At 43.6% G+C, this 13127-nt stretch overlaps 1 pseudogene; it reads right to left on the bottom strand.

Annotated features, from left to right (window-relative positions):
* Positions 1-4534: 4534 nt before the first annotated feature.
* LOC141264118 (ATP-dependent DNA helicase PIF1-like) overlaps positions 4535-13127 on the bottom strand; it is a 43929-nt pseudogene continuing 35336 nt past the window's right edge.

Below are 13127 nucleotides of genomic sequence, written 5' to 3' on the forward strand. Positions count from 1 at the left end.
GAGCACAGAAGAGAGATGTGCTTGAAATCTTTTTTTTTCCTAACTTTATGTGTGCAAATTGCGGCTAGCCAATCAGGGCGCAGAAACCATCCACAATGTCCAGACACAAGGGCTTGTGCCATTGGCTGCTGAAATCACAAGTCCCACTCCATATAAAGAGCAGACATGTTTTTAAGCACCATTTTGAGACTATAACAGATTAGGATGCTCCTGGTCTGCTCCAGGATACTGAGAGATTTTATCTAGTTAGCTAGGCGGTTGCTGCTAAGTCAGATAGTTTACATAGCTAGTGTCCTATGTAGATGTAAAATCGACCTTCCAGAATTTTTTTTTTGGTGACATTAGTGAGGTCCAGACAAAGACAGCAGGGCACATTTCTTAGAACTCTGTTGTGCACTGCTTCTATTGTACTCCATGCACGAGAACACCTTTAAAAATCATTTTTTTTCTGTTCCTAACGTGATAAAGCACGCCATATCTCACCTTGTCATTGTGTGGAGCTGAAATTTAGCTGTGTGCATTGCTGGTGCAGTGTAAGAAAAAACTATTTTTTTCTGTTCCTAACGTGATACAACATGCCATATCTCACCTTGTCATTTTGTGGCGCTGAAATCCAGCTGTGTGCAGAGTAAAAAAAGCAGGTTGAGGATCTATCAGGTTGAGGATGCGAGCCATGCATGGCACGTGTGTGAGGTTGCCCCGGTGTAGAGCTGCCACCAGGTTTGCACCGTTATTGCACACGGTCTTCCCTTGCTACAGGTTCAGTGGAGACAGCCATTGTTCAAACTCGGCAGGAATAGCTGTCCACAACTCTTGATGGGCAGGGTCCTCTCTCCTCTTGTATCATTCGATGACCTCTTTTCACATGTAAAGTGCTATGGAGTAAATGGCACTATAATAATAAATAATAATTATACTACTTGTACTCTGGGTCAATTGATGCCACTTTCCCTGTGTCTGCCCCTAATTTGATGTGTTTTGGCAGCTTTTGGGCCCATTTGAAGGTGTTGTGTATGCGTTTGGTTTTGCTTCCCTTTGAATTCAATGGCATTCGGATATGTTTGGCGAATATTTGACTAATAAATCCGCGAATATTGCAAAATCGGCGATCGCAATCCTAACCGAATATTGAAATATTCCCTCATTTCTAATAAGCACAGTCATGAGAGACTCAGATGGACCAAACTTATATATGAAAAATTAAATTCCGGAAGTAAGGCCAAATTCTTATAAAACACTCAGTTTATTTTATGAACATTAAAATAGCAAAGACTGTATCGCTGGTCTATGAGTTTCAGACAAATATGTCCTTAGTAATGGTTGCTGGTATTTAATTTTTTCATATACAACACTCAGTAGCATCATAATATTCAATTAATTAACTGTACAAATTGAATAAATAATACAAAAATATCATTGATTGAAAAAAAAAAAACAATGCAAAAATTGTCAGAATATTCTTAAAAATACATTATAAAAACTTGAGATGGGCATCATGCCAAGCAGCATAGGTTTCTCCTTAAAGGGGTTGTCCACCTTTATATATATATTTTGTTCTTACTTAAATGCATGTAATTGCGGCTAACAATAATTTTTGCAATTGGGTTTCATTACAAATTTGCACCATTTGCCTTCTATAGCCACTGTATTACACTGTCTATTGCTGGCTGCAGAATGAGTTAATGGGGTTGGCTACATAGTCTTTATTTTACCAAATCTAATGGGGATATGATTTTGTGGCAATTACCATTATATTGGTATAACATGTACTCCTCCTATTCTTTTTAGTGCAGCTTTCCTCACGAACTGCACACATCTCCAGTCCATAAAATGGTCGCTGGTGTAGGAGCATGTGACCATCCTGTGCATAAGCCTTGTCCAATTGAAAACATCACATGGGAAAACTGCTTTTCTATTGGAGGAGACTGAAGGACAGGTCTGATCACATACTCCTCCACCAGCAGACATTTTAAAGATTGAATATCTAACCACGAGTCTCCATCAGCACATATAGCAACATTATCAGCTAATTTGGCAAAGCAAACCGGCCTGCAATCACATCAGGGCACAAGTTATCCTCTTCTCTTTTCTCGCAACATTCGTCTTTCTGTCTGCCAAACTGCAACCCTAGGTAACACCTGTTTGGTGTCATTATCACCACCATCATCATTATCATCCTCCTCTACTGCATGTTATACTACTCATCCTCCTTTTCTGTAGAAATGGCAAATATCCATTGCTTATTATGTGGCAAGGAAACAGCCATATGCTCTCAGTCATCACTGGTTTCTCAACTAAACTATCATCTTGTCAGATTGTTGCCTTGCCATCATGTGAATTCTGCTGCCTTTTGATAAATGATGATGTGTGCTCAGCCTCACTGGGAGACATAAAGCTGCCATTATTTCTTGCACAAAGGGATGCCCGCTGTCTGTTTTCTCATGCAGGAGAATGTAAGTTTCTCTCTAGACTTGTGTTTGAGCTCCAAAATGAACAGCACTATAGATACTTGGAGCAGCAACTAGGGCCAGGAACAAAACATGATTTTAACAGGTCACTAGGTAAATGTTTTCAGTTGTAGGGATGGACTACTGCATCTGAGATAGGTGATGAAGCCTCCGTGACTGCAATCTATACCTTTTCTCACCGATAGATGTAGGGGGATGGGGGCGTTGCCCACAACCCTTGAGAAGCCTTCATGTAATGTTGTACAGTGTAATGTGTAGTGTGTATTGTATGATACGTAATGTTATGTAATATTAAGTATAATGGCCACAAGAAGGCAATAACGTTGTTATAGTCTGCCCAGCACCAGACAATGAGTAGGGTAAAATAGTTAAGTCCAGAGTTTAGCCCAGCATAGCACATAGCGGCTATGCAGCAGGATCAGGAAAGACGTCCTGGTATTAAGTCAGAAAGAGTCCAGAGTGTGCAGAGTAAAGACCTCAGGTCTAGTGTGAGCAGTGCTGCATGCAGAGGGTGAATTTGTGACAAGAGAAGAACTACTGGAGCAGATAGTAAGAGCCTGTAAGAGAAGAGATAGCAGAGAAGAGAAGTAAGTAGTTGTCTGGAATTTGGACAGAGAGAGTGAGAGAAATAATATCGGGAACTCGGCCAGGAAGCCTATCAGGATGGTACAGTGTCCTCGTCAGAGAGGTAACGGAAGGTAAAAGTAAAGGGAAGCAAAAGGAAGAAAATACGTATATCATTGTAGCTACTAAGTGTCTACAGTAAAGAAAGTGTCACCATATTGGGATGCATCCTCTCCTGCGGAGAAATCACAGGACGCATTGCTACAGGATGAAGTCTGTGACTCTTGTGGACTGGAAACTGAGAGCTGCTGTGAGGGGTCGAGTGTAACACTGTGCGGTTCTCATACAGGAAAAGTGGCCTTAGCATTACACCTTTACCTGTGCGGTCCCCAAGAGGAAAAAAGAAGCTGCCAAGATAGTGTACTGGGCTGTGCAAAGAGTAGAGAAAGTAAGCAAAAAAGATAGAGTGTTCTTTGGTTTATATCTGGTCCTGGCAAACCACCATCATCGGTTACATGTAGAGTGTACGGGCGTACCACCCCTACGACACAAGTCCACACACCCAGTCAGGACCCTTACTTTCATGTAACGTGCAGGGGTGCAGGAGACGAGTAACTCACCCACTGCTACTGTCACGTGTCACTTTACACAGGCAGCGGTTAACTGTCTCCTCCTGCCAATTTTTAGCAAAAATACTCAGATATGTTCGCTACTGTAGATTGACCTGATGGCAGGAAAAGGGTCATAGGGAAGCAGATGATAAATGATAGAATCTTGTAGTATTTTCATCACTACACATTTATATAGTAAGATGTCTAAAATTATCAGTGATCCTCCTTTGTTCTAAGGGCGAATTATAATATGATGATGTTTTTGTAATTTTTTTAGAGCCTTCGTTTTATTAAATGTTAAATTGGAATTATTATTTTGTTTATTTGTAGCAATATCGACACTACCCTTTCCATGACCAAATGAAACATCTATATAATCTCCATAACTCTTCACTGTACAGGATAAAAGTCAGGGCTGGGAAATCGAATAAATCCAGTTGTGTTATGACATATGAGTAGTTTATTGCCTCATTGCAGATTGTATGTCAGTCAATATTATAGTAGAAACTTGTCCTTTAAATTCCACAGTCAAAGGTACCAGAAAAGTGACAACTAGTATATTTTTAGAAAAAGTAACAAAATGTGTAATTTCAGCAGTAGTGACGGCTTACAAAATCAATAGCAGTCAATGCAATTTCAGCAGGAATAGTAAAATTTTTATTAGTTATTAAAAAATATTTTAACATACTGTAACTAACTAGGTTAGAGATGAGTGAACCCGAACTGTAAAGTTCGGAGTTCATAGCGGACCCCTAGTGTTGGGTACCAGAACCCAAACACAGACTTTTTACCGGAAGTTCGGTGTACTGTTTGGGTTAGGATGCTAAATAAAGCTTGTCGAAAGGCTGCAGCTTTTAGGGTGTGGGCACTTCCGAAGCCATCACAGCCATATCAAGTATTGGCATGGCTGTGATTGGCCAGCGCACCAAGTGACCCGGCCTGTATAAATTCCGGATCACAGCATTCTTCAGTCAGTGTGCTGATGACAAGATACGGGTGGTTTGCACTCTGTGCCATCAGAACCTGCAGCGAGGCATAAATGTTCTGAACCTGAGCACCACCTGCATGATGAGGCATCTGAATTCAAAGCACGAGTTGCAGTGTAGTACACACCTTAATCCTAGAATGTGTGATGTCTGAAATATACACTTTCTCATTTCCCGAGCCTTTTAGGCCCTTGTGCAAATTATATGGAGGAACTAAAATAAATAACTTTTTCAAGTTTATTTCAAAATTACAAAGTAAGATATGAAAAATGCGCAACATTGTAATTATAATTGTTTGCAGAAAACAGCAAAAAACTAAAAGGCCCACATTATGCATTCTATGTGATGAATCCTTTTAACAACTTAACATTTAACAATTATCATTTAACAATTTTTTTTTTCAAATTTCAAACAAAGATATGAAAAACACACAAACAAGGGTATATAAGGTAAACTAGCTACAGCTACATTTCTTTTCCAACTTTTCCTTTTCAATTTTATTGATCTTACGCACAATTTACACATGTTATCTGTTCTAAAGAATGTTCTTTGCAGATTTTTCTCCATAAATGGTACAGTAACACTCAGTTTTCCTGTCTTTGTTGGACAAATAAAACAACGCTTTCATTTTCTTTCTTCTGGCTCTGGAATTGCCTGAAAATTGGAATACGCCACACCTTTTCATATCTTCTCTAGTTTGCTTTGGCAAGCATTTTATGTTGGTTCACTGCATCATGTGAGGCATTACAAGTTCATGGCAAAGGTCCTTCAAGAAAAGGCATCTCCTGTCCTTCCTGCTGGCATGGAAATCGGGATGAATTTCAGTATAAATAATGTAGGAATTAAGGACTGATACATCAAGCATATTTGAAAAAATGACTACAGGCCAACGTATTGTTTGCCTCTTGCATGAATATTCACCAACCATTACATCCATTTTGTCCACACCTCCTTTAGTTTTACTATAGTGCAGGATGATTTCTGGTTTCTGTTTCATGTCATTGCTGTCAATACTAGAATCAAGATGCATGGTACTGAGTAATATAACAGATTTTTCCTTCTTCACTTTGTAAGACACCATTGTTGCTGAAACCAAAGACATTATCAAAAAGTGCTCGCTGTGGAATGTGCTTCATCAATGGAGGAATATCTCATCGATTTGGCTTCATAGTACCAACAACTGTAAGATTTTTTTCAAGCAAAAAATTGCGAAGTTTAACATTAGTAAAGTAATTGTCCATTGTAATGTTTCTACCCGAATTGTAAATTGGTACAGCAAGTTTTTTTACAACGTCAGAACCTAGGTCTTTCTGCACTGGATCGCCAACTTCTTTGCCACAGTAGATAAGCCCATTGATCCCATAATAATTTGCAGAATCTCACATCCAGAATATTTTTTTCCATACTTGGCTGGTTTACTAGACATATATTGAATGAACGTGCAACGTCCTCTGTAGGCTACAAGTTGCTCATCCACTGTTAGATTAGCGCTAGGATTGTAGAGCTTGGTACAATTCTTGATAAAAATATTCCAGATGTAACTGATAGGTGATAATTGATCCATTTCCAAACTCGCAGGACAAGTTCACTTATCATCAAATTGAAGGCTTCTCCGAATTTCCTCATATCTATCCACTGACATTGTTGCTTTGTAGTGTGGATCAGAAAGTGGGTCAAGAAATAATTCTCTAATAAGAACATCATAAGATTTTTTACACCCTGACAGAAGTGTTAGTTCAATATAAGCATACAATTCCTCTTTTGAGATATTTTGCCATTTTTTTTTTTTACCAGAAGCAATACATTTTCCTTCTAGGTTTGTACATAAAAGCACCTCATCTGCAATATCCTCAGAAAAGAAGTACAGAAAGCATCTTTAGGGGACAAGTATTGGGGACCCCCCTCCCCAGCAACCCTGACTTGATAAACAAAGTACGGGTCTAAAAGGCCGGGGTTCTGTAAATATGGGGTTTCCCCAAAAAAGCATTGTTATACCAAAATGCCTATCACATAAAATTATATGAACAACTGGATATTACCAACAACAGCATACTTGAGGAATACCTAGAGTTTCAAAATTCTACCTAAAGTAATTTTGCAAAAAATAGCAGGCCCGGTATACTCATTCTAGGGTTAAAAAGCATGACAGATCTCAGCCTCCTCCTGCTCCATCTTCTTCTGTGATCTCAGCCTCTTCCTCCAGCTCACGATTGACAAGGCCACCTGCCTCCCCACAAAGAGAGGATGTGACAGCACCACCACCACCACCAGCAGTGTCGCCGAAAAGTGTTCAGCTTTCCATTCCCCAAACTCTCAAGAGAAAGAGGAAATACCCTCTAACCACCCACTAGCCATGGTACTGAATGACAGCATTTCCAAATTATTAGCTTTTGAAATGCTGCTATTCCGATAAGTGGAGATGGACAGTTTTAAAAAAACTGATGGCGGTGGCTGTCCCACACTACGTTGTTCCTGGCCGCCACTACTTTTCCAGGTGGCCATCTCTGCCCTGCACACAAATCTTGTGGACCAAATGAGGTGTGCACTGCACAACGCCATCAGTGGCAAAGTTCACATAACCACAGATACATGGACCAGTAAGCATGGCCAGTGACATTACATCTCCCTAACTGCCCACTGAGTAAATGTAGTGGCAGCTGGGACAGAGGCGGAAGGGGTTTTAGTGCATATCCTAACACCACCGAGGATTGCTGGATGTTTCTCTGTCCAGGTTGCCTCCTCCTCCTACTCCGCTTCCTCCACCACCTCCACATCTGGTCACAGTAAAACCTGAACCACCATCTTCAGCAGAGCCAGGGGGAAACAACAGCAGGCTATTCTGAAACTCATATGTTTTGGGGACAAATTCCACACCGCGCAGGAGCTGTGGACTAGAATCAAACAGCAGACTGATGAGTGGTTGGTGCTGGAGAACCTCAAGCCCAGACTGGTGGTGTGGGATAACGGGCAAAATCTCATAGCAGCTCTGGGACTAGCCATTTTAATGCACATCCCTTGCTTTTCGCATGTGCTGAATTTGGTGGTGCAAAGCTTCCTTAAAAATACTCACATATGTCAGAGCTGCTGCTGATAGTGTGGACAGTGTGTGTGCACTTTCAGCGTTCTCACCCTCCTGCTGCTCACCGGTCTGCATTGCAGCATCACTTCTGTCTTCCCGCTCACTGCTTCCTATGCAACGTGCCAACAAGATGGAACTCCACCTTGCATATGCTGGAGAGACTGTATGAGCAGCAGCAGTGGAGTTTCAGCCGCAACATGCAGAGTTGAGTGGGCCTCCATGCGAAGCGTTCTCCACCAACAGCCAACATGGCCACCCCTGATGATGTCATTATGAGCTTTACTATACTATTTTTTATCCCGCTGAATAAAACACTTCAGGTGATGATGGATGAGGTGGTGGCACATGCGTAGTGTTGAGCCACTCTCGTAGTGTTCGAGTTCGGTTCGGTTCGTCGAACACCCTTGTGTTCGCCGAACTGTTCGTCGAACTGTTCGTCGAACACCTTCGAACACCGTTAAAACCAATGGCAGGCAAACAAAAACACATAGAAACACATAGAAAACACCTTCAAAGGTGTCCAAAAGCTGACAAACTGCTCAGAAGACATAACTAACACATGGAAAAGTGACAAGTACATATAGTCATGCGAAAAGAAAAGAGGTGGAGGAGTAAAAGGAGGGGGAGACACAGATATAGGCATGTCATGCCCTTCTAAAATACAAAAAGTGAGAAGCCGACACGGCCAGTCCGTTCCTGCCCGTGCCACCTCCGTTTGTGCCAGAGCCGTGGTGGACCCTGACGGCCAGCCCCCCTCTCAAAATACTGGTGAATGTCTGCTGGTGGGTCGAGCGAGCCCCCCTGTGGTGGAGGCAGCTCTAAGCTTTTTAATTTAAATTGTCTCTCTAATTTGAATGAATACACTTTAAATCCTTTTACAAGGATCTATTGAAGGGCAAGTCTCATGCCAGCAGCCGCGTAATTTCAGCTCCAGTAGCGTCCACTAAAGCTGCTGCAGTTAAAAAGCTTTTATAAGGATCGAGCTTGGCTGTCCACCGCAAGGCGTCCTACCGCCAGTCCCAGCCCCTATGCCTTGGGGTGCCTCCTGATGCTCTTCACTGAGTATCCCGTGGTCCCGAAGCATTTCCTTTGAAAAAATTAAGTGTCCAAACTACAGGTGGTGTAGCTTGCTTAACAGCCGGGATAATCTGCTGACTAGCAGACACTGGGCTAGATGCAGTTAAAAATTTGTAATTAGATACTCTCGTTGGATGCTGAGAAAGCATTCCATAGAGTCTCCTGGCACGCCATATATTATTCTCTTAAAAAGCTTGGGGTAGGGGTCTAGGGGACCCTTTCATAGCCAAAATTATGGCCCTGTATCACAATGCGTCACCTAGGCTGAAGATAAATGGAACTGTAGCACCCGGAGGGCTCGGTGGCTACAGAGGTATTGCACCTCACCCAGAGGTGTGATATCTTACTCTCAGGTAAGGATGGAGTGTGGATCAGGATCCCGACACCTGCATGCATTACACCACATTGCCGTGGGGCAGGGCGACCAATATGCACCCTGAGATGGGCACGACAGTCCCTGTCCCTGGCTGGAGTTGGGGGAGGGAACACTGAGGAAGGGGAACCCTGTAGTGCAGGAGCAGGGAGGAAGCAGTTCCTGGGTGCATTGAGAAGGGAGTATAAAAGGTGGGCACCATCTTAGTTCAGTGCAGAGAAGTCTGAGCAGAAGTGACAGGGAGCAGGGGCTCTGCATGAGCTCTGTTCCAGAGGCGGGCCTAGCAACAGAGGCCTAGGCATGGAAGAGGGAGAAGGAAGGAAGAGGAGCGGAGAAGGCTCCAGGAACGAGGAACGAAGGGATCCCAGGGGTGTGGACGGGCGAGTCGCCACAACACGCCCGAATCCACCTGCGTGGAGGGGTCAGGCCAAAGGGGGAGACCGGTCCCCGAAACTAGTGGAGGCGGGAAACGACCCTCAGCTAGAAACCGGAGGCTGTGACATTTTATGTGGCGCAGCCCCTCGCTACACCCTCTAGGAGGGCAGCACATAGGGTCAGGGAAACTGGCGCCAAGTTTACCAAGAAGAGGCCTGAGGCAGCCGGACAGAAGGGTTGGTAAGAAAGGCCAGACAAAGGACACACAAAGGGGGTCCTGTGAAGCGCTCCAAAGTTATCTCAGAGTTGTCTGAGCCCCTCACCTGGTGAGCACAGTACGACGTGGGCAGCCGTTACCTGCAGAAGTGGTCTGGATAATAAGAACTGTGAGTAAAGGCCCTGGACTGCATCACTGACTCCGTGTCGTTACTGCTGCTGCCCTGCACCATCACCCCCATCCTCCGCATACACTGCCCTGAGGCTATACTCCTCCCGTGGGGAGTTATACTACGCTCTGCTGAACCCACAACACCAGCCTCAGCGGTCTGCCCTGCAGCGGTGGTTCACTCTGACCGCAATCCATGTGTGGCGTAGTCGGACATTTAAACATCAAAACCACATAAATAGTTCCGCCACTGGTTTGACCACCCTGAGCCACGGAACCAGGTTGCCGCCACGGAGACTACAACCACCAGCATCCACCAAAAAGGGTCCGGCTCCGGGTGTCCCAAGGCCCAGGGGGCGCGTTAGAACATTTTCATTACCTTTCATAATCACCAATGGGACAAGGCAGGGATGTCCTCTGTCCCCTCTCTTATACATCCTAGTGACGGAGCACCTGCTCTCATCAATTCGCCATAACCCCAATATTAGGTGGATTGAGGTGGGAGGCACCGAGTACAAGTGCTCTCTATTTGCTGATGATGTCCTAGTATATATCACTCAATCACATATATCCATCCCTGTTGTTATGGCTGAAATAGATCACTTTGTTACATGGTCAAATTTTAAAATCAATGCAGCGAAGTCTGAGGCCCTCGATGTCTCCCTCCCCAAATCCATACAGGATTCCATCCAGTCCAACTTTCCCTTTGCCTGGCCCTCACAGGGTATCAAATACTTAGGATTTCCTATTCATAGAGACCTCTCCCGTCTATGTTATCTTAATTTTGGGCCCTTTATTGAACAACTCCATAGAGACCACGGTTGGCAAGTTAGAACTGTAAGATTCACTACGTGAACCACTGGTGTTTTGTGGAAAAGCACATGTACACTGTGTTCCTAATTATTATGCAAAAAGTGTTTAGGAGTGATAAGGTAAGAATTTGTTTGTCAGTTAAACTCATTGATGGTGATGTGTGTCAGAGCTCTTTATATCACTGTAAGCAATTGCAGACACCTGTGCTAATTAGTTTGGCAGGTGTGTCCAATGAAAGGCAAGACTACTTAAGAAGGCTGTCCCACATTATTAAGCAGCCTACATTTTCTGCAAAAATTGGAAAGAAAAAGGATGTGTCGGCTGCTGAGAAGCAACAAATTGTGGAGTGTTTAGGTCAAGGCATGACTACAATCAACATTGTGCGATGATCAGGATGAAGTGTCTTGGCAATCAAGAAGTATGTAGCTGATTCACAGTACACACGTGTGCGTGCTGATAAGGGCAAATTGAGGACTCTTTCCTACAGGCAATTACGTCAGGTTAAAAGAGCAGCGGCAAAAAATCCTTGTCATAGCAGCAGACAAGTTTTTGAAGCTGCTGGTGCCTCCAACGTCCCCCGAACAACAAGATGCAGGTCCTTCAGAGGTTTGCAGCTGTGCGTACGCCATCCTGTCGACCTCCTCTATCCACTGCACACAAGCAGAAATGGCTCCAGTGGGCCAAACATTACATGAAGACTGATTTCAAAACTGTTTTGTTCACTGATGAGTGCCGTGCAACGCTCGATGGTCCAGATGGATGGAGTGGAGGATGGCTGGTTGATGGACACCCCTCGCAAACACGGCTACAGCGCCAACAAGGAGGAAGTGGAGTAATGTTTTGGGCTGGAATCATGGGGAGAGAGATTGTCAGCCCCTTTAGGATCCCTGAAGGGGTAAAGATGAACTCCATAATGTATGTGGAGTTTCTCAAACAGCACTTCCTGCCATGGTTCAAGAAGAAGAACCGTGTATTCCGCAGCAAGATAATTTTCATGCATGATAATGCACCGTCTCATGCTGCACATAACACATCTGCATCTCTGGCTGATATGGGCATAAAAGGGGACAAACTTATGGTGTGACCCCCATGCTCCCCTGACCTCTACCCCATTCAGAACCTCTGGAGCATCATCAAAAGGAGTGACTATGATGGCGGGAGGCAGTTCACATCTAAGCAACAGCTCTGGGAGGGTATTCTGTCCTCATGCAAAACAATTGAAGCAGAAACCATCCAAAACCTGACAAATTCAATGGACAAGAGAGTTCAGAAGCTCCTTTCGAACAAGGGGTCCTATGTGCAAATGTAACATCACCTAGAATAAAGTTTTGAGTTGAAAACTGTTTGATTTCAGTTTCTAATAACCTGCTAATGCTTATAATTTAAAAAATTACCATTTTTTTGGTCCTTATTAAAATGAAAAGGTTGATCGAAGAGTGTGGGGGATCTAAGAGTGTGGCAACCCAGTAGTTAGGATTACTTCGAATTCTGACAATCTGAGGGTCATGTTGCAGGTTGTGCAGCAAGAAGGCACTTATGTGTCTTGCGCATCTCGGAGCCCCAAAATTATTTTCCGGGCTAGATGCAGCTAAAAATTATTATTAATTTTAAATCTGGTGGAGCTTAGTGTAGATGGCCTAATAGAATCAGTACTGCACACTGCTACAAAGCCCAAATTATTTTCCAGCCAAGATACAGATAAACATGATTAGTAATTTGAAAGCTTAAAATGGTTGGTGAAGTGATTTTAACCAATCATCAAGCTTTTACTCTCCCCAGGATGACACAGGGGTAGAAAAGTCGTTTCGGATCCATGATTTGTTCATCTTTATGAACGTGAGTCTGTCTACATTATCAGTGGAGAGCCGCGTGCGCTTATCTGTCAGTACACCACCAGCAGCGCTGAACACACGTTCAGACAGAACGCTGGCTGCGGGGCATGACAAGATCTTCTAGGAGTAAGAGGCGAGCTCCGGCCATTTATCCAGATTGGAAGCCCAAAAAGAGCAAGGGTCCAGTGACACAGTCATGGCTTCAATGTTTCCTTGGAGATACTCCTGTACCATCGTCTCTAGGCGTTTACTATGTGTCAGACTTCTTGTCTCCTGTGGCCTTGCAAAGGATGAGCTAAAAAAGTGGTGAAATGATTCCGCAAAATTGATGTTACCAGCAGATACTGTGTTTCTGTTACGGTTTGAGTGCTGAACACTCGACAGTCCCACGGTTGGCAAGTTAGAACTGTGAGATTCACTACGTGCACCACTGGTGTTTTGTGGAAAAGCAAATGTAAGATTCTGCAACAGTCTCTGCTGATACTCCTGCATGCGTGCATCCCTTTCTATGGCAGGAATTATTTCTGCAAATTTACTTTTGTACCGGGGATCTAACAGTGTGGC

Source organism: Phyllobates terribilis, unplaced genomic scaffold (genome assembly GCF_046119375.1).
Source record: "Phyllobates terribilis strain yellow unplaced genomic scaffold, ASM4611937v1 Scaffold_1__5_contigs__length_1240528914, whole genome shotgun sequence".
In the NCBI taxonomy this organism is placed as follows: domain Eukaryota; kingdom Metazoa; phylum Chordata; class Amphibia; order Anura; family Dendrobatidae; genus Phyllobates; species Phyllobates terribilis.